The sequence below is a fragment of the Panthera uncia genome, assembly GCF_023721935.1.
Source record: "Panthera uncia isolate 11264 chromosome B2 unlocalized genomic scaffold, Puncia_PCG_1.0 HiC_scaffold_24, whole genome shotgun sequence".
Taxonomy (NCBI): Eukaryota; Metazoa; Chordata; class Mammalia; order Carnivora; family Felidae; genus Panthera; species Panthera uncia.
In genome coordinates this window covers 60398292-60418225 of record NW_026057580.1, presented here as the reverse complement: position 1 = coordinate 60418225, position 19934 = coordinate 60398292, and the positions used below count along the sequence as shown (strand labels likewise).

At 38.7% G+C, this 19934-nt stretch overlaps 1 protein-coding gene and 1 long non-coding RNA gene across 3 annotated transcripts in view; one reads left to right on the top strand and one right to left on the bottom strand.

Moving 5' to 3' along the window:
• LOC125938737 (uncharacterized) overlaps positions 1 to 17469 on the bottom strand; it is a 170401-nt gene extending 152932 nt beyond the window's left edge. Inside the window, exons 1-2 of one of the 2 annotated variants that reach the window (XR_007462798.1) lie at positions 16386 to 17469; positions 14767 to 14926 (exon numbers count right to left, since the gene is read on the bottom strand). This is a non-coding gene — a long non-coding RNA (uncharacterized LOC125938737). The remainder of the gene's footprint in view (positions 1 to 14766; positions 14927 to 16385) is intronic. The other variant, XR_007462799.1, reaches the window with a different exon arrangement.
• A 171-nt stretch (positions 17470 to 17640) lies between these two features.
• The window catches only part of ASCC3 (activating signal cointegrator 1 complex subunit 3), a 358207-nt gene continuing 355913 nt past the window's right edge, over positions 17641 to 19934 (top strand). The window contains exon 1 of the mRNA XM_049654058.1: positions 17641 to 17915. The gene's annotated coding sequence lies outside the window, so the exon portion shown is untranslated. The remainder of the gene's footprint in view (positions 17916 to 19934) is intronic.

Below are 19934 nucleotides of genomic sequence, written 5' to 3'. Positions count from 1 at the left end.
GTGAGAGAGCTCTCTTTGGAAACATTTGTCTAGGGGCCAAGCACAGATGGATATTTCAATATAAAGTCAAAGTGCTACACTTGAATAATGGTAAATCATAGACTTTGCCACTAGAAGATATGGATTTGAATCTAGCAGTACTTCTATTTGTGTGATATTGGATAAGTTATTTAATCATTCTATATCTCTACAAAATCTTACCTCCTATGGTTGTTATGATGTTTAAAATAAATGAGGTAATTTAAGTCTTAAGAAATAAACTAAAGCTTACTGCTTTACTAATTTTCTGTTACTGTGAAGATACTGTAACAAAATGCCTCATTATAATATAGAGTCTTGGGAATCAGCATAGGCAAAGGGAGAAATGGAGAGATCTAGAGCCTGTACAGATGAAGAAACAGATGAACCGAGATACCTGCTGAAGAAGCTTGCTTGAAGCTTATCCTGTTGTGTGCAAGATAGGTTCCCTCCCTCCACCCCCCAAAAAATTCATAACATTTACATTCCTAAACCAGTGTTTTTGGACTTTCATTTGCAGAGAATGCCAGAAGTGCTGAGTCTATTCTCAAAGTGTGCTGGGTGCAAGAAAAGAGGCTGCTCAGAGGGTATAGGCACACTTTTACTGCATGAGTAAATGGTTAATAGGTTGGTATATAACAACCCTCCAATAAATAGTAGCTATTATTAGGGCCCTGTTCTTCCTTGCTCCCTCTTACTCCTGCTGTCTCCTTCCCACTCTATCCTTAAGTAGTATTCCAATTAGTTTTCGAGAAACCCTCTTACATTCTTACTCTTTTCCTAGAACACTCTCCTTTTGCAACCCCTAATGTTAAACTAAACTTTAAGAGCACCATTCCTCTCATCAATCTCTCTTACAGGGATCCATTCATTCAACTGGTCATTCACTTAACAACTATTTACTGAGCAATTATGCTGGGCACCATGTCAGGAAGAAAGCAAGGACAATGGAAAAAAGACATGGTCCCTGACCTCATGGAATTTATAACCTAGAAGAGCAGACACCAAACAAATACAGGAGGAAGTACCTAATTACAAAATGGTAAGTGATAAAATGGAGAAGTTCAGTGCTGTATGTGTATACAAGTACCTATGCCAGTGTGGACAATAAGAAAGTCCCTCTACTTAAAAAAAAGAAAACAAAAAACAAAACTTTATTATATTTGTTGAGCACCTACTATGTCACAGATAATAGTATACCTATTATATATGACATAAAATGTAAGTACACATGTTAAATTAGACATGAAAGAGAACTAACATACATAATAGAGTGTGATATCTGATATATAAAAGATAAGCACAGGGGCATTTGAATAAGTGCTAGGAATCAGGGAAAATGTCCTAAAAGAATAACAATAAATAAAATGAATGGTAGCTATTTTTCCTATGATGCCATATGCTCTATAAAGAGGCATGTAGTGGTTTAAGTGGTGACCTTCTCCCCACAAAGAGATATGTCCACATCTTAATCTGCAGAACCTGTGAATATTGCCTTATATGGCAAGAGTGCATATCACCTTATATTTGAAAGATATGAGTAAGATTTTGAGAGGTAGAGTTTTTCCTGTATTATCTGGGTAGACCTTAATGAAAATATATCCATTCTTATAACTATAAGGCAGAGAGTTTTGAGACCTAAGAGGAGGAGGCAATGTGACCACAGAGATTAGAACCACAAGCCAAGGAACTCCTGGAGCCACCAGAAGTGGAAGAGGCAAACAACAGATTCTTCCTTAAAACCATGGGAGGGAGCACAGCTCTACTGACACCTTGATTTTGGGCACAGGCCTCCAGAACTGTGAGAGAATACATGTTTTTCCAGTCACCAAGTTTGTGGTGATTTGTTATAGCAGCCACAGGAAATGAATATAATACTCTTAAGCCAATTTGTGAATGTAGGGAATTGCTTTCTGGAAGTGAAGGAAATTTTGAGGGGAGGAGATCTCAGTTACTACTGCTATATGTAAAATATCAAAAAACAAAACAAAATAAAAAACCAAATAGGAAAAACGGATAGTAGACATGAAACAAATTATTGTTTTCTGGGAACTCTAAACTGTAGCTGTAGGGAAAGGTAAGAGATGAAATCAGGGTACAGGTTATGTTTAGTTATGTCTTTGAATGGCACCTCTAAGGAGCCAAAACTTCTCTAGGCCTGTGGTACTCAAAGAGTCGTTCTTCCAGCTGCAGCTAGAGCTGTCACAATACCACAGAGGTTTTTAGAAGTGCAGATTTGGGGGCCACATTCCAAACCCAACTCAGATAGAATCTGAATTTTAACAAGATTCCAGGGTCAATTCTATGCACTCTAACATTTAAGGAGCTTGCCTCAAGGGCAATGCTTTTGGGAAATTTTGAAAGATTTAAAGCAAATAACTGACAAGGTAACATTTGCATTTTGGGTCAAGCAATCTGGTGGTATTATGAAGAACACACTTAGCTGGGATAAAAACCAGAGACAAATGACTGGAGCAGTACTGGTAAGAGGTTATGAAGTTTTAATGAAGATGGTGGTAACAGAGATGGAAAAAATGACACAATTATAAGAAATATTCAGACCCTGGTCTGGTATGTGCTAATGCTATTCACACCTAGGTTCTATGATATGTCCCACTTTTTTGTGCCTCTATTTCTAACAGGATCTTAGAGTAGGAGTATTCCCATCATAGTTTCTGTTGAAGCACAAACAGATGACAGGATGCTCAACTGAGGATGAATCATTTTCCCGTCCACACACAGGCTGACAAAAGAAATGCATTCAAGAAACTGTTATGTGATTCTTTTAGCCTTCAACCAGATCAAGGACATTAAAAAAGAAAAGGAAAGTATCAGAGAAAGTAAAAGAGTAGCTTCTTTGAAGAGCTGCCACTCTGTTGTGAGCACTGTCAAAAAAAAAGAAAAGAAAAAAAAATCCACATGCCCTAAACAGAGTTATACGTGTTAAGGCACCACACCAAGACTTCATACTTAAATGCAGTTTCAGTCCCAGGTAGGAATGGGGACTGATTAACCTTTAATCAGTCAATATGGAATTTCCCTGACAGCACTAGGAAATCTACTGATAGACCCCACTGTTCCCCTTAGGAGGGCAACTTTGCCTAAAACAATACATTCATTGCCAATAATTTTCTTTTGTCACTTCCTTTCTTCCTTTAAAAACCTTCCTTTTTCTACAGCTCCATGGAGCTCTTTTTTTTTTTAAGTTTATTTATTTATTTTGAGAAAGAGAGAGCAAGTGAATGGGGGAGGGGCAGAGAGAGAGGGAGAGAGAGAGAGAATCCCAAGCAGGTTTACTCTGTGACTGCAGAGCCTGACACAGGGCTTGAACCCACGAACTGGGAGATCATGACCTGACCTGAAATCAAGAGTTAGCTGCATAACCAACTGAACCACCCAGGTGCCCCTCCATGGAGCTCTTTTCTATTTGCTTGATGGGATGCAGATCCATGAATCACTCAATAAAACCAATTTGATCTTTTAAGTTACTCATTTGAATTTTTGTTGTTTAATAGTACCTACCCTCTGCAAGGAAAAGGCATATTAGGTGAGTATGACATTCTAACCTCAAGTCTAGTGAGGAGTACTGCCGGGGGACCATAGTAGAGCTTTGAAATGTGTTTTCTGGAGTTGTAAAATGCAAAGAACTAGTGTCAGACTGATGCCCCCAAAATCTTAAGTGGACTGTAGTCCGAGGTCTTTCTCTACTGCCTCCACCCCAGGAAATTTAGAGGCTACAAGGTTGACTGGTTGCTTGGTAGTGGAGCCAGGAGGGAGCTGTTGGTTTCCTTTATTCCCAAAACTTACCAGGGCTAGGGAAGTAAGCCAGGGAAAAGGAGCTAGAGTGGTTCATTCTGGATTCTGTCCAAGAAAGCCATCTGAAGGAGTAAGGATTTCCTCTCAAAAAGGAGGTGTAGATACACATCAGGCTTCCAGAACCTGAGCAAGAAAAGATGCATCAGCTAATGAATTGCAGGAGGTGGAAAGGTCTAGTTGGGACCTTCCAAGGGATCCTCAAAGGTGTCTCCAAAGAGAAAGAATCTGTTTTAATCATTTTCCAACACTGGCCCGAGGCCCCCGCCTTTAGACCCAGAGAAGGAAACCACTAAGATTTGCAATGAAGTAAGAAATTTCCTGTATCTCCTGACCTCCTGACATTCCCTCACTTCCTAAGGGATGCGTGTGGCTTTGGAAATGATAGTGATATCATGTCATGAAATGAAGAAAGAAGAGAGAAGATCCACCCCACTTCTTCAGTTCAGGCTTTCAGATCTAAGTAGCCTTAAACTAGTACAAAGGAGACGAATGAATACTAAATCCAATTACAAATTTTCATTATTCATTATTACATAGCAACAAATAGTCTAGTATTAAATACTCTAATTACTGAATTATAATAGTATTTGTGACCTACAATGACAATGGACGGTTATATTATTTAAAAGTCAATAACAACAACAATAAAGTTATAGATTCCACCAGAGTTTTCATCCAGGAACAGCTATTCCACCCCAATAAAATATAATGGAATGGTGAGAGAAAAAACCATTTTGGTTATGTCAAAAGCTATGCTTGCTCAATATAGAGATTAAATTAAACTTTTAGTAAACATTGCTCCTCAAAATTCTATTCTTTGAGTTTGTAGACCCTGGCCAGTTGAGTTGGCTCATTTAAGTTGGAAGATGGCTAAACAGAAAAAGACAGAATTCTGGGACCAACATCAACTGTGGGCAGTAGTAACTACTGTTCACGTCTGTGGGAGGTGGTCTCAACATACAAACTTGCTATTGCTGGGCTATAGTCGTCTACTTCCACTGTCTCAGACTATGAGAAGATATTATACTATTTCTGCTTTTATAAAAGGAAACACTGTAAGTAGTGCTACACACATAATGAAAAAGTGTTGCTTAATCTTGTTTTGCTTATATATGTATTTATAATTTCTTGCTGTGTCTTTGTGAAAGCTTAAAAGGAAAAATTCTCCCACAGAGCACATATGTCAGGATTTTTTTTTTTTTTTAAATCATGTTAGTAGTTGTTAAGTAACTAGGTCTGTTCAGAGTTGTGTAAATCTGAGACTTTATGTTTGAGTTGGGACAATTTTTCTCTTTGTTTATTAATTAAGGCCATATTTAAACTTTTTAAATGTGGTATTAGTGAAATCAACATCACATTTTTAAAGAATTTATTGGTAAGTAACCTTGAATGTACATCTTAAGTGCTCATATGATAAAAATTAATTATCTGCTGCCATTTTTCTTTCTTCTGCATAATAGAAAAAAAGAGTCCTATCTCCTAGTTTAGACAATAACCTTTTAACCATACACAATAAACCTTTTAATAAAGAAGAGAATAAGATAACCCTTGACTAATCTGTCAGCAGTCCCCAGGTTGTCCTTCTTTATGAAATTCCACATATTGCCAAAAGATGGCGCTCTTGTATCCAGCATAGCAACTGAAAGTGCTAGAGAAGATAAATACACTTTTCAGATACTGAGAAACTGTCCATTACAACTCACAAGAGCCTCTTGATAGCAAGAAAGTTCAGCCTTAGAGGGTGTGCCAAATGGCCTTTAGACATTCTCTTCCAAACAGATTGTCAACCTCCTACAGTCTCAATTTCCTTACCTATGAAATCTACATAATAAAAGTGAGAATAATTAACACTTTTAGAGTTCCATTTAGAAGTGCTTAGCACAATGCCTACAAATAGCAAGTAAGTGAACAGTGAATGCTAGCTATCATTGGTTAAAAGCCAACAGTGTTTGTCTTGTTTGCTACTGTGTCTGCTGACTCATAGTAGGTGCTCAATATGTATCAATTGAATGTGTTGACCTTTAAAGGAAAACAGCCAGTTATTTTACCAGCTAAATGTTTATCCAATAATAGCAGAGGAATTGCAATTTGGACATGCAAGCTATGGCAAATTATAGGCAAGTCCACAGATCAAAGGAGAGAAACATTACTTTGTAAAGAAAAGGAAGAAGGCAGAGGGTGGGGGGCTGCTGTGAATGATAGTCCATTGGAGGAAAGTGAGAGTCCATTGGCTGAGGTGCAATATTTTCACACTGGTTAAGCTTGTTGTTGGGCATGGAGAAATTCTTTTTTCCTCCTGCTAGAGTAGTAAGGTAGGCCTCTTCCTGTTAGGAATGCAAGATACCTCTCTTCATTTTTGGGTCTGCAAATGACAGGGAGTGGTAGGGCATGAAAGCTCCCCATTCTGGCCTCCTGACTCCAGTTTAAATAAGGTTTCCTTTATTCAGTTTCACAAGTGAATGGATGAATGAACCCTCACATCAACCTACAGAATTAGCTAAAGGTGGCTTTCAGTCTGAGCCTCTAGAATTTAATGAAATCTGAATCTTATGCCTGACTTGAACCTTGCCCTTCCTGACCAATGAGTATAATGACTGTCTGCCTGACCTGTGATTTGATTGATTTCAAGTGTCCTTCCTGCTTAAGCTAAGGTAGAATTTCAATCTCTAGCCTACTTTGTCACCTAAATCCTATATCTCTACCATATCTCAAAACGAACAAAAAAATTACAACTCATATCTAAACTAGGAAAGAGCTAAACCCATCAAAATACAATTAAAAATTCATTTTTTTATTAAAAATTTTAATGTTTATTTTTGAGAGAGAGAGTACACATGTGTATGATAGAGAGGGGGGAAGGCAGAGAGAGATGTAGACACAGAGTTTGAAGCAGGCTTCAGGCTCTGAGCTGTCAATCAGCACAGAACCCTATGTGGGGCTCAAACTCACAAGCTGTGAGATCATGACCTGAGTCAAAGCCAGATGCCCAACCACTGAGCCACCTAGGTGACCCCAATCAAAAATTATTTTAAAGAAAAGCTTGACATTAATAAGTGGCACATTAACGTTTAAATCTCATAATCTCATTTTATTTATTATTATTTTTTAAGTTTATTTTGAGAGAAAGCGTGAGTGGAGTAGGGGCAGAGAGAGGTAGAGAGAATCTCAAGTAGGCTCTGCTGATAGTGCGGAGCCTGATGTGGGGCTTGATCTCACCAACAGCGAGATCATGACTTGAGCAGAGATCAAGAATCAGACACTTAACCAACTGAGACACATAGGCACCCCTTATAGTTTTACTTTAAATTATACTGGTATTACTTCCTCAGTGATGAATTCTGTAACTAGGTAAATTAGGTAAATTCTGCAATTAGGTAAAGAAAGAATGTTCAAAATATAGGGGCAATTTTTAACAACTTTGGTAGTTTACATTCTCTCTAGGGAGAGTCTCTAGTCTTGTACCCTTACCCAATCCCCAAGCCCCAAAAATCACTGAAATGTTACTAAACAACTTCGTTTTTCTGTCATTATCAGTTTCGCATTATAGTCTACTGAAAAACATTTAATTTTATCTTCTAGCTGTTGTCCAACTTTAAAAAGAGTGCATTACAAGTCAGTAAGCCTGGTAGAATCTTCATTTTGATATATATTGGACAATTAGATGAAAAAGAAAAGGTTAGTAATCCTACTCCAGTCTTAATTCTCTGTTGAGATGCTTCATAATCATTCAGAATGTTGTAAAATATGAACTTACAAAATCAGTAGTTGAGAAAAAAAAATTTTTGAAAAACAATTTAATTGCAGGGTTTGAAAACGACAAATTCTCCAATGAGAAAAGTGAAGATTTAGGAGGTGTGTAGTAAAGAATTAGAGCTTGCCCAAAGAGAAGGCCTGGCTTTTGCCTTCAGCCTTATAAGATGGAGTTTACCTGAGGGACTTGGGTCATACTGAGAAGTATAACAATGTGATTTAGGTTGGGGACTGGCAACACTCATACTGTCCTAGGTTGGGGACTGGCCAGTGACAAAGACCAAAATATGACATAGGGTGGGGGCTTTAGGTCACATAGTATCAGTGAACCTGGAAACTGAGATTAACCAAGTGGGCAATCAATCAATCCATCATGCCTAGGGGATCCTGGGCACCAAGCACAGAGGAGCCTCCCTGATTGGTGGTACTCCATGTATACTGTTATGTATCAATGATGGAACAGTAATGTCTACTGACTTCATGGCTAGAAGACAACTGAATCTCTGTATTCAAAAGTCTCCTAGACTCTGTTTTACATGTGACTTCTTTTAATCTTAATCTGTATCTTTTCCTTTTAATAAGCCATGGCCATGAGTATAGCTTTCAGTGAGTTTTGTGACTCTATATAAAAATCAACTGAAGATGAATTTGGGAGAACTCCCCCATTTCCCCCTTTTTCCTCCTGCATAATTGCAGTTGGTGTCAGAAGTGACAGTGGTTTTGTGTGTGGATGGTGCCTCTAACTTTGTAATTGGCCTAAACTTCTCACAGGGCATTTTCAGGTTTGTTAGAGTAAAAAAGTCACAGCAAGTTAACTTGCCCATCACTTTGGAAGTACCAAGCTGTACTACAATGGTGCAGGATGGAGGCTGTCTTGACCTGGCCTGCTTTTAAAGTGGACATAACGTCTCTTTGCAATTTAAAGATAAATGACACTTCTAATTATATTACTACATAATAAACACCTTTCATACTTTTATGGGATTTTCCCATAAGAAAAGACTTTTAAAATAGAGGATGGAAAACATCTCTTTGAAGTATCAACAAGCCTCATAAATTAAGGCCAGTGTGGCAATAACATGAAAAAAATGTTAAGGGACATACTATATGATTTCATTTATGTGGATTTCAAAACCAAGAACAGTAATCTATACTGATAGAAGTCAAAATAGTGGCTACTTTGGCGTGGCTGGGCTGAGGTGGCGGGATTTAAATGCTGACTGGGTGGGTTATAAGGGAGGATTAAGGAGTATCGGAAATAATCTGTATCTTGATTTGGATAGAAGTCACATGGGGCAGCAAGTATACTTTAGCACACCTCAATTTTGAAAAAAAGTTACACTTTCATTAAAAGTTTAAGTCCTTTGTCACATACTAAAGGAAACACTAAGTATTTTTTAGGATGTTTATTTATTTATTTTGAGAGAAAGACAGTGTCTGCATACTAGTGGGCGAGGGGCAGAGAGAGAGGGAGAGAGAGAATCCCAAATAGGCCATGTTGTGCAATATCAGTGCAGAGCCACACAAGGAGCTTGATCTCACACCGTGAGATCATGACCTGAGCTGAAATCAAGAGTTGGATGCTTTACCCACTGAGCCATCCAGGCGCCCCAAGGAAACATTAAGTATTAAAAGAAAGTATATTTATTTGACAAATACTTGGTGTCTACTAAGTGTCAAGCTAGTATTTATAGATATGACATAGAGCAAAAAACAGAAATAAACCTGTTTATAGACTACTAAGTCAGCCATTTTTAGGCTACTGCTAGTAACAGTTTGAAATCTTAAAATTCAACATGCCTTTATTCTCTATAACTAATCTTACAAATAAACCTTTCATGATATTGCATATGAAAGGTTTTATAAAATACATTCTATCTATTCTTTTCTTTTCTTTTTTTACATATATTCAATTTTGAGAGACAGAGAGAGACATAGCACAAGCAGGGGAGGGGCAGAGAGAGGGGAAGACACAAGAATCTGAAGCAGGCTCCAGGCTCCGAGCTGTCAGCACAGAGCCTGACATGGGTCTCGAACTCACAAAATCGTGAGATCATGACCTGAGCCGAAGTCAGATGCTTAACCCACGGAGCCACCCAGGCACCCCACATTCTATCTATTCTTATATGCCCAGCTCAATTTTCATCTTTTACACAAAGTTTTTTTTTTTTTTTCATGTTTATTTATTTTGAGAGAGAGAGCAAGGGCAGGGGAGGGGCATAGAGGGAGAGAGAGAATCTTAAGCAGGCTCCGTACTGTCAGTGTAGAGCCCGATGCAGGGCTTGAACCCACAAACTGTGAGATCATGACATGAGCTGGCCAACTGAGACATGCAGGTGCCCCTCACAAAGGTTTTTAATCTTCTGCGGCCAACAGTGGCCTGTATTTATTTCGGACTCCTTTTGTACTCATAAAGTATCACACAACTCAGTACTTAATAGTTCTTGAATAGTCTTGTGAGTGTTAAATTTGTCTCTTTTTCAAACTATAAATTCTTCAAAGTTCCCTGAGAATAGAGATTATATCACACTTTTCTTTGGAAAGTTCACGATGCTTAACAAAGTGTGGGTTATATGACATATGCTCAATTACTTATGGGTAGAATGAATGAAAACTTCATTTTGACCATATTAAAAATGCTTAAGAACAGTTTAAACTTCAGAAAAAATTAATTCTTCAAATAATTAAGATTGAGCATTATATATTGCTATTTTTTACTAGCTCAATTTTTATGTGCTTAAAAGAGATAAAAGTTAGTCTTGATATTCTGTTCTGTTCCCCATGGCTCAGTTCTGATAAGAAGTGAAGAGAGGCTATCCTTATCTGTTTAATACCAGTATGTTCCCTTTAATTGAGAAGGAAAAGGATTGTGGGTGAAACATTTGTCTCCAAATATGTCTTTATCTCCCATGGTAATAGAACTCCTGAATTTTAACTGAATATATAGTTATCTAAAATAAAACCTACATTTGCCAGCTGCCCTTGGAACTAAGTGTGGTCATGTGACTTTCAGCTCACAGTCCCCAAGAAGTGTCCCTCTGTTCCTCCTCTTGCTCAGACTGCTACTTGGAATATGGTCTTGGTTGCAAGTCATCTCAAATTATTAGATGACAATAATCCCCTAGAAATGGTACAGTAACAAGAAAGTACCTGGGGCTCTGGATGACAAAATCACAAACATAACTATACTGTTCCAGGATTACTGTTGCGAGAGGTGACTGAAAAGACAAGACTGCTGGTTGACCCACGAGCTGAACCCCAGGCAGTAAAAGGCACCTCTCCCTGTCCCCTATCTTTGGAATGTGAGTTCTGTTTGGCTTCCTGCTCCCAGAAGCTGCCCTAAACACAGCCTTGAGATAACCGATGATTCAAAAAGGATACATGACTGAACCTAGTTAAAGCCTCTATATAAACTTCTAAGATTTGGCAGGGGATATAGGGATCCACATATTTTGTTGTACCCTAAAACAAGCCTTGTATGTAAGTTCCCTTTGGTTATTAAAACTGCCACTTACCAGCCTAGAGTGGACTTCCTCTTTCTTTGGTCTCTCCTTGCCCTCCAAACATATGGACCAGTTTCAGATTATACCTGGGATGCTCCCAAGGAGCTTGCAAAACTACAATTACCCACCTATCCTATTTTGTGAGATGAAAACTCTAATGCTACTGTTATTCTGGGTCTCATATACAGCCTAAACAACGCCCTAACTTATCCATTTGGAGAATCACAGAATGGCAACAGTTGGCAGGGTGTGATTCTTCCATTCCCACACAGTGCTTTAAGGAATAAATACGTTTCGGCCTCAAACTTTGGGTGGGTGATTTGCTTGCATAAGAAAGGCAAACCTAACTTCTGACATGAAAAGCCTAGCTAAAACTGATTTGTTTTCAAGCTAACTACCCCTAATCTTCTTTCTTCAAAATCACATCTATGCACTCAAAACTTACATTCATATACATACTCACACGTGTAATAAGTTGTCACCTGGCATTTGGGCAACTAATGAGATATCAAGTCAAATTAGTCAATGAGAACTCTGACTTGCAGTTTTCACTTCGTAGGTTATAATGAATGGGTGGTATTGCTTTCTAAAACCTAACCTATGGCGGCATCCTTGAAATTGTTTTTTTGTCTTTATTTTATAATAAGTTATAGAAATTTAGTGTATCTTATATTATAGGAAATAGTTAAGAACATTCAGTCACTGAACAAGCCATAATTTTAAGGCTGCTAAAAGAAGAATACTTTTCAAATTGTATAGTCAACTTTGAAATTTTTACAGCTATACTTTCCTTAATTCTTTAAAGTTTTCCTGTATTTTCAAGTATTGTCTACTCCTGCCCTGTCTCACAGGAAATGTATCTCTCTACCAAGGTTAAGAACAACTTCACCTATGGTCTTGGGTGCATTGTTGTATGTCTTCACTTCACCTCATTGTATCTTTACTTAACTCATCTCATAGGTTCTTTCTTTCTATCAATACCTTGTATGTTTGTTTTTTTATCTTAACACACACAGACAAAACTCTTTCTCTGGATCCTAGTATTTCCTCCGTTGTTCTGCTTTTTTCATGCATGTATTAGACAAAACTGATTCTCATTCTTGTTTTCATTTTCTCATTTCTCATTTACTGTCTTACATTTGCCATCTGGTTCCATCTCTAGCAGGCTACTAAAATTGCTTCCAATTCATCAATTACATAAATCTCCAAAGACATTAACTCAGTCTCCATTCTCCTTGACTTTGAGCAGGAATTAACCTTGTTGATGACTTAAAAAAAAAAAAGATGATTTTATGTATCTTTCCTTATTTCTTCCCTCTTTGGCCACCCTATCTTTCTCCTTTCCTCCCTCCCTTTCTTCTTTCAATCCTAGGTGTAGTACATCTGAATTGTTTTGACAGCTTAATCTTTAATTTAAAACTTAAAATATATAAAATATATATTTAAAAGTATACATAAACTGGTCATTGATGTGGTTTTTCCTTTGCTTTTAATAAGTAGGATGTCTTCTAGTTCTCTCTCGTGTTTAGGAGTTGTGAATAAGTGGCTGGGTTGGGTAGGACAGGACCAGGAATGCTAAATATCAGGTTTTACTTTAGGATGAGTAGGCAAGTGACTAGCTCTCTAGATGCTGGCCCTGAATGACAGAACAAGAATGGTATTATTCTGTGCTGTCTAAGTAAAAGCTTTCACTTCCTCTGTACTATTTACACAACTCATTTCAAGAAGACTTTTGGGGTCTTTTTTGGTTTCTGTGTTGGTCAGGTGTCTTTGCCTGCTCTCAGTTGTGTATGAATGAAAGAAAGAAATATGTGGGGTACCTGAGTCAAGTGCACCACATTTAGAACATTATCCCCATTTTTAGCTCTTGGTCTCGTTTCTGCTCTCTGCCATGCCTCAACCAACTCTTTTGTAGCTCCTTCATTGTATTTTTTGGCAATGGTTTTGGGTGTTATTCCTAGTCAAACCTCTACTATTACTTTTGTTTTCTGGGAAATTGTTGAAGTTTCATTTACTTTTCTCCTCTTCTCCATCTATTATCCTTCTCTTCTCATAAGTACATGCATACAAACACACATAAATTTACTCTTTTATTTATTCCTCAGTTTTTCTCTTTCTACATTTTTATTTTAGCAGTGTATAGGAAAGAACATCAGGCAAAATGTTTGTGAAGTCCACCATCTTGAACAATAAGCCAAGAATAGCTCTCTATATTTTGTAAGCCTGTATTTTGCCACTTGGATAAAACTTACTGCAGAATCCCCTTAGCCAACTGTCCCTTGGTCTCATGACCATCTCTACAAAATTCTTATTCAAAGGGAAATAGAATTACTTCCAGGGTAATGGAAAGAAGTTACATTTCTTTAGTTGTTTGGTAACTTAAAAAAATTCATTTTATTAAAGAAGAGGAGAAAAATGGTGATGGGGTAGGCAACTAATAGTGTCTGCCATGGTAGTGATCTAATTTTTTTCCCTTACCATCATCATTTATTAAAAAGACTACAGAAGTTCATTTTAGAATTGAGTCTATCATTAAACAGCACCCCCCAGGGGTGCCTGAGTGGCTCAGTTGGTTAAGCGTCTAATTTCGGCTCAGGTCATGATCTCACAGTTCGTGAGTTCAAGCCCCGCATCGGGTTCTGGGCTGACAGCTCAGAGCCTGGAGCCTACTTCGGATTCTGTGTCTTCCTCTGTATGCCCCTCCACTGCTTGCACTCTGTCTCTTGCATTGTTTCAAAAATAAATAGACATTACAAAAATTTTTTTTTTAAAAATCAGCATCCCCCAGAGGTTAAGTGCCAAGTACAGGTAAGGAACTGCACTGGGGTACAGCAATGATAGAATTTTAAGACACAATGTTGTAAGTTGGGGTTGGAAAAAAGAAGGGGTGAACAGTGGTCTGAGAATATGTGAAACACAAAAGGCCTAGAAACCAAGGCTGTGGGACACTGGTGAGCTGAGCAGACCTAGTGGACATGCATACTGAAGGAAATACTAAGAGATTAAAGGGCTAGAAATGAATGAGTCTGGAGCATATCAACCTATTCTGACAATCCCTGAGGAGATAAGGCTGAGAATGAGAGGCTTAGCATGCTAAGGATGCTAGAACATATTGATGAAAAGAGACAACCCTTGGATGACTTTGTTGAGCCACTGAAAGTATGCTGGAAACACTTCTACCTTGAGATTTTCTGTTTTTGAGATGATTTTGAGAAAATTAAGGCACTATTACTCAAATGATCTAGTTACATACACACATGTATATAATTTTACATATATGGGTTCATATTGTATATGTATTATTTTGCAAATTACTCAGTTGTACTCCTTGATATATTTCCATATCAAGCAATATAGATTCATGTCATACTTTTTTTAATGCCTACAAAGTATTCTACTTTAGAGATGTGCTATATAGTAATCCCCCCTTACCTGTGGGGGATACTTCCAAGACTGCCCAAGTGGATGCCTGAAACTAATGATAATATCAAACCCCATATACACTGTTTTTTTCAATACATTAATACTTATGATAAAGTTTAGTTTATAATTAGGCACAGTAAGAGATTAACAATGACTAATAATAAAATAGAATAATTACAATGTACTGTAACTGAAATTATGTGGATGCAGTCTCTCTCTCTCTCTCTCTCTAAATATCTTATTATACTGTACTCACCCTTTTTCTTTTGTTGTGAGATGATAAAATGCCTAGGTGATGAGATGAAGTGAAGTGAATGACACAGGCATTGTGACATAGCATTAGGATACTATTGACCGTCTGATGATATCTCAGAAGAAGGATCATCTGCTTCCAAGCAGTGGTTGACCTCAGGTAACTAAAACAGCAGAGAGGGAAACCTTTGATAAGAGGCAGGGCTACTATAATTTATTTAAATCAATCCCCTCTTGTTTTTGGAATATCTTTTAAAGTACGAGTTTTAGTTGGTTGTCCAGCCACCCACTAATTTCAACCCATCCTACTCAATATTGCCAAGAGAATCATAGATTCCCATTCTCTAACTGCCAAAATCCTGATTGCCTAAAGTACTCACTCAATTCCTTAAATTAAAAATTGAATCTTCTTACAGATTAGTTGTTATCTAATTTTAACTTTATTGTCACTACCTTCCAATAAGAACCTTCTATTATAGACAAACAGGTTACTTGTTATCATAGAGTATATCTGCAGTCTTGTTTCCTTGTCTTTGCTCATGGCATACTTCCTGGACAATCTTCTTTCTCTTCATTGGGAATCCTGCAATCAGACTGCCTTTTCACTAACATTCAAAAAAATTTTTCTAATGTTTATTTTTGAGAGAGAGAGAGAAAGAGAGAGAGAGAGAGAGGGAAACAGAGCATGAGTGGAGGAGGGGCAGACACAGTCTCTGAAGCAGGATCCAGGTTCTGAGCTGTAAGCACAGAGCCTGATGTGGGGCTTGAACTCATGAACCTCAAGATCATGACCTAAGCCAAAGTCAGATGCTTACCAACTGAGTCACCCAGGTGTCCCTCCACCAACATTTTGGAAAACCCTCCAGGGATTACACAGAGGATAAAGATGGTTCTTAGAGTTCAATGAAGTGTATTACCCTCTAGGCCAGGGCTGTCTAATAAAAATGATGCAAGCCACCTATGTAATTTAAAACTTTCTAGGGGTGCTTGGGTGGCTCAGTCATTTGAGCATCCAACTCTTGGTTTAGGCTCAGGTCATGATCTCATGGTTTGTGAATTTGAGCCCTGCATCGGGCTCTGTGCTGACAGTGCGGAACCTGCTGGGGTTCTCTTTTTCCTTCTCTCTCTGCCCCTTCTCTGCTCGCACTGTCTCCATATTTCTCAAAATAAATAAACAAATAAACTAAAAAAAAATCTCTTAAAAAACCTTCTTACTAGCCACATAAAAAAATAAAGTTAAAATTACTTTTAATATATTGACTCAATATATGCCAAATGTTAATATTTCAACATAGAAGATCCATGACATGGATCTTATATACTCAATATAAGAATTCAGATATTTTACCTTTTTTTGGTATTAAGTTTCAAAATCTGGTGTATGTTTTGCACTTACTGCATGCCACCACGTTTAAAGGGTAAAGGGCCGCATTTGGTTAGTTCTAGGGCAGTTCTAGGCAGGGTCCATTTTCAATTTCCTTCTTCTCCCTTAAGTCTCTGAAACTGTGATGAGAACAATCTATCATGTGAATTCCTAGCACTTATTGTTATTACCGCTCATTATTATGTGGTTCCCTGTCATTATTTATCTTTTAATACATTTATCTTGTCTCATAAACTAACCTGTAAATTCTTTGAAGTCTGGGACCAAGGGCTGATCCGATCTCAAGATTGAAAATAACTTTAATAAAACCAGGAACTAATTCTGCTCTTGATGTATGGCTCCCCTGCACCTAGTGCCTCTGAAATAAGCCTTGGAATCTAAGTAAGGTCAAATCTGGTGGTTGATGCATCCACACATCCTAAGGCAGACAACTTCTTTGACTAGTGCTAGAAGGGGATCTTCAAGATCTGAAATGTTTCTCTCAAGTCTGCTTTTCTTGAGACATGAAACAAATTATGTCACATGATGAGTCTTTATCCAGTACTTTTCAACCAGTACTTTTTTATTTGTCACGTTTTGGGGTTCTCTTTGTCATCAGCTCTCCTCCGAAATAATTCCAACTTTTCTGAGGTTTTGCTTTTTCTTTCTTTCTTTTCTTTTTTTTTAACATGCTCAATCTAGACTGAACGTAGAACTCCGGTTATGGCTTGGCCAATGAGGAATTAACTGGATCACTGTTGACTGCCTCTCTATAAAACACAGTTCCACTAGGCATCAAGGCGCATTCGTTATGAGAACGGCAAGTTGGGAAAGTTAAAGAGCCACAGCACATTAAGTCATGCCATCTTCATATCCCTGATGTTTAGTCTAGAACTGTATACACATACACCAGGCAGTTCTTGAGGTTAGTTAATTTTTCTTGATATCATCTTCCTGTCTTTGCAAATGAGCCAGGGAATCTTCAGACATTGTGTTTTTGGTGTGGGCTGTCCCACCAAAGGACCCGCTAGCAGAGATAACTTTTAAGAGAACTAAGGTGAGGACTAAGAAAATTTAAGGAAAGCGAACCTGAGTCCAGGGAACCGTATATAAAGTGTCCAGTAGCCGGGAGCTCTGGCTGGTGAAGAAGATGGCAATTACCCGGTTCCTCATATTGCTCTTCCCTCCTGTATCTTAATAGGAATTATTACTTCTTTGTCTTCATCTTAGGGAGAAGAATCAGGGAAAAGACGCAGCGAACTCAAGTAATTGCAAAGAAAGGCTCTGAGATGGTGAGCGAGAGGCTGCAAGTCCGGCCCTGTAAGGACACCCACCTGACCAAGGAGTCCTGGGAACGCGCGCGTCCGCGCCCGTGCCCGTTTGGGGGCGCGCCCTCGGCGCCGGCTGGGTCTTTCTCGCAGCTCTGCGGGCAGGAGGCGGGGCGGCGGCGCGCACGCGGACGGGGTGGGGCAGGAGGGAGCTGACGTGCCGACGCTGGCGCCGCTGCCGGGCGGGTGACGTGTAGGTCCGCGCCTGCTCCGCCCCCTTCCTCCTCGCGGGGTTTGTAGGTCTGTCTGGTGGTCGGGGCTCTGTACTCTTCTAGTGGGAGCGACCCCGGCGAGCCCAGGTTGAGGTGCGGAAGAAGGCAAAACGGTGCAGTTGCCCACCGGAATCTTCAGCTCTCTTCGCTCCCCACCCGGCGTGGGAAGTAAAAATGAAAACGAAAGGGAGGTAGGCGCGGAGGTAGGAGCTGACCGAGTGATGGGAAGCGCGTGAGCTGGGGCCGAAAGGTGAGGAGATGGAGCTGGAGGTGGGAAGGGGAGGGCAGGTGGCGGGAGGCAGGGACTTGGGGGCGGACGACGCTACGGGACAGCCCCCTCGGGTCTCGGAGGGAAGCCACGAGCTGTCATCCCCCCTCGGGGCCTGAAGTCGTATCCCTGGTTTCCGACAGTCTCGTCCACTTTGGAGTTTCTAGGTGGGGGTGGTGATCAAAAAATCATCCTAGCCGTATATTGTACAGGTGTTAGACCACTAGGTGATGACCAGATGGGGAGGTTTTTCTTTCCTGTGCGTAATTTGTTTCCTTTAGTTCCCCCCCCCCCCCCACCTCCGGTACAAAGCCGTGGTAACTTTTTTCGTTTACTTCATAGAGCTTTTTAAGAGAAAAATCTGCTTTGTATTTTTTACCCTCACACTGAAAAGTAAATAGTCTGGGTAGGGTGTTGACCATGGTGAATTGAGGGTGCAGTCGACGAGTCTAGAATGTTCATTTTGAAATAAGTAAATGTGTGTGTGTGCGCGTGTAAGGGACGTGTTGTGAGTACGTGGGCAGTTGTAAGTTGTATTAAAAAGTCTTTTAAACTTAAGACCATGGGGGAGGGGAAGAAAAAAAAAAAGGGAGGGAGCCAAACCATAAAAGTCTCTTAAAAACTGAGAACAATCTGAGGGTTGATAGGGCGGTGGATGGGAGGGGGTGATGGGTATTGAGGGCACCTGTTGGGATGAGCACTGGGTGTTGTATGGAAACCAATTTGACAATAAATTTCATATTAAAAAAATAAATAAAATAAATAAATAAGTCTTTTAATCATAAATTAACTTATTCATTGAATGGAGTGTGTTCGTGTAATCTGCTGTTGTTTGGTTTTTTAAAAGAAGCATAATTTTAGCAGTAACAAAGTTTGATGTGATTGGTATCACGTGTTCACTCCAACTAGTGATCATGTTTTCTTTTTACAAGTAAGGTTAGATTGAATAGCCAGTATCTCCATCACTAGATTTCATGTTTCATGGATTGAAATATTTTTTTTTTCTCATTTTTGGAGTGTTAGGAAAAGTTAATTCAGCTATTGATTCTACTCTGCATTGAACTTCTGTTCATCTTTTATTTTTAATGACGGCTGTAATAATAGTCTCACATAAGAAGAGTGCTCTTAGAGATGCCAATTAAGCATAGGCTATATAATTTTATTTGAATGAATTTTTCATGACTTAGCCTTCTTGATCCCTGCTGAACAGTTTTCTTTTATCATTTCATTCATTCATATGTGCCAGGCACTGTGCTAGGCCTAGGAAATCAAGAGAGATACAGTGTCTGTAATTCGGAACTTTCTATGGAAAGTTTAATAGAGGATCTTAACTAGGATTCCTTTTCATGTCGTGGATCTCTAGTGGACCAAAATAAAGCTTTTCATGAGAATAAGTTATTGTTAATGTTTACATGTAACTGGCATCTAAGGAGGGGCAGATTATTGTCCTTGAACGGCATGACTGATTTTTCTTTGATCAAAATGAGAGTATACATACCAATGTTTTGCCAGTTAAGAGAGTGATTTTTTCTTTTTGCCGAGTTGGCTTAAATACAAAGTTCACAATTGGAAATCAGTTTCTACCTGAAAAGAAAGATTTTATTTTTCCAGTTTTTACATTGGCCACGTTGGATCTCCTATGTGTTAATGACTCATAATTCATAAGAATTCTGCACACAAAGCATATTCATCAGAAACATGTATGGTACTTATTGACAAGAAAATTTTTTGTCCCATAGTACCTTCGTTGGGGAGGTAGTTAGCGTAAGCCCTTTCAGTGCAATGTATGTCTTCATATAAATACGGCACAGTTTTCAACTTTGAGAAGATATCTACCTGAAATTGAAATTTTAACAAACATAAACATTTATGGAAAGAAAAAATGCATAATTACCAAGGAGGAAAGGTATCTTACGTAGTTAGTAATTGTGAGAAGGTAGGTGTTATGTGTCTATCTCCTTCTATAAAGTTTTTTAAAGTAGGTACTAGATCTTATTTCTT